This window comes from Macrotis lagotis, chromosome X, assembly GCF_037893015.1.
Source record: "Macrotis lagotis isolate mMagLag1 chromosome X, bilby.v1.9.chrom.fasta, whole genome shotgun sequence".
NCBI lineage: Eukaryota > Metazoa > Chordata > Mammalia > Peramelemorphia > Peramelidae > Macrotis > Macrotis lagotis.
The window spans coordinates 81,454,528-81,456,856 of NC_133666.1; positions in this window are offsets into that span (position 1 = coordinate 81,454,528).

The following is a 2,329-nucleotide window of genomic DNA, read 5'->3' on the forward strand; positions in this document are numbered from 1 at the left end:
GCCCTCTTGAACATTTCCAAGATGAATCTAGAACACAGGGAGATTACGGGAGATTACATCAAGTTCCTTTCCAAATGGGTCCTGAATGTTTATTAGAATGTGTCTGAAGTGTGTGGTTGTGAACAAGAAAGTAGAGGCTGTTTGAGATGCCAGGGCTGGGGGCTGGGGGGGGGAGGGAACAGTTGTCACGTGAGCAGTCTTCCTGAGCAGGGAGCTGTGGGAGACCTGAGAAGGTCTGCCTGGACAGAAGTGAAGCGCCACATCTGCAGGGGAGCTCTGCTGGCAGGGAAGGGGAGGAGGAAGGCAGGGAGGGATCCCCTCTTTCCCAGCTCCGCTTGCCCTGCCTGGGCTATGTCTGGCTATGAGCATGTGTTCGGAGGCCCAGACAGTGGGAGTGATGAACAAATTGATAGCAAACATTTCTCATAGGACACATCCTAAGGGGATGAAGTTCCAGAAGCAACCTCCCTTTTGGGTGAAGGATGGCTTGACGTTTTAAGCTTCAGAAGTTGGCAGAAGGTTGGTGACAGGAGGATATTTGGCTGCCTATGAAATGCTTTTAAGAAAAAAAATAAGACTCACACTTTGGCTGGGAAAAATGCTTAGAGCAGAGGGACCGCTACCATCTCACTGGTGCATTCAAGCCAGCCTTTTTTTCCGTGTCCCTATCAATGCCCCTGGGAAAATTCTAATTGTAGAGGAAGAGTAGTAAGAGGGCCACAGTTCAAATCCTGCCTCAGCCACTTACTACCACCTCTCTGAGACTCAGTTTTCCTTTCTGCAAAATGTGGGGTTTCCAATTGAGATCTAGGAGCATAGGTTCCTAATGGAAGAAGTACTTGGAGTCTAGTCCCAGGCTGCAATGCCCTGCTCTGAACCTCAGTTTTCCCAATCTGTAAAATGAGAAGGTTGGACTAGTTGATCTTGAAGTTCCCTTCCAGCTGGAGCATTTTGTGATTCTGTGATTCTAAGGCATTTTTCAGCCGTAAGAGTCTATGAAGCTGATTCTCAATTGGGTGTAGATTCTCCCTCATCGCGTGTCCTCTTTCCAGGGGGCCTCTCCTCAAAGCTCCTCACTCAGAGCCTCATGCCCCAGCCCCAAACCTCCTCCAAGTCCTTCTCTGTCCTATCCTTTTTCAGCTAATTATCCTCAGGTCTTAATGGCCCAGGAGAACCCAGTGCATCACCCTTTCCTGGGTAGCAGGGATCAGAATTTTAAGCGAAGAAACTGATCTCAAATGGGAGCCCCTTTAGCAAAGGAGATAAAGTCTTGGACCCAGGAGAGGTCTTTCCAGGGCCTCTCCAATCACAAATCCCCTGAGGCTGCCTATTGGGCCTTCATCCTCCTGTCCAGAAGAGGATGGGTCCTTGTCATTTCAGAAATGTAGAAATGTATGTACCCTCCTCTGTCCCAGCCTGGAATAATGTTCTTGCCCCAGGGGAGAGGTGAGAGAATTCTGCCCAATAAAGGCCCCCACACACACACCTCCTGCCTCTCCCCTTCCTTCCCAGGGGACCAAGATAGGAGAAAGGGAAGCATCCAGGCCAGGACAGGGCTGATTCCAACACCATTGCGGTTGGTCAGGGGTTAGCTGGCAGAATGGATGAGGAAAGCTTCTTGGGGCTGGTCCCCCAGCCCTGACCTTCACCCCAGGCTGGAAGGAAGCTTCTGTGAAGGATTCCAGTCCACAGAATTGGAGCACCTTGGTGATTCCTCTGATTAAGAACAAAATGATACTTCCACTTGGGGTATACTACCCAGAGGTTCCTGCTTAGGTATTGCAGGCCCAAAGGGCACTCCAGAGGCTCATTACTGCACCGAAATTCATTTCAGTTAGGAAAAAAAAGAAAATAAGGTAGAGAAAGGAAAAACTCAGATGATTCCATTCCTGAGTCCATATCACCTTTGCAAAGCACCTCCTGGCTCCTGGCGTGTTCTGACACCCCAGCCCGGCCCAGGCCAAGACCTGCCTTCCAAGAAAAACCCATTAGGGGAACAAGTAGGGGAAAGAGTAAAGGAAGTTGGGCAGGCCTGGTTCCGTTAAGCATCCCACGATGCATTTGGACTGAATGCCTTTGTGGTGCTTTGCGGCGTGTGTGTGTGTGTGTGTGTGTGTGTGTGTGTGTGTGTGGAGTTTGGTGACAGTGGTCCCTCGTGTTACCAGGGAGACTGAAAAGATGGGAGAAGGATTGGCATAATGTGGTGGGGGAGGGCTTGCATTATTTAATGAAAAGCAGCTCAGGGAAGTTTACCTTTCACCCCTCCCACCCCATACACAGCATGCATACATACCACATTCATACAAGTCACAGACACAGCAGACATACT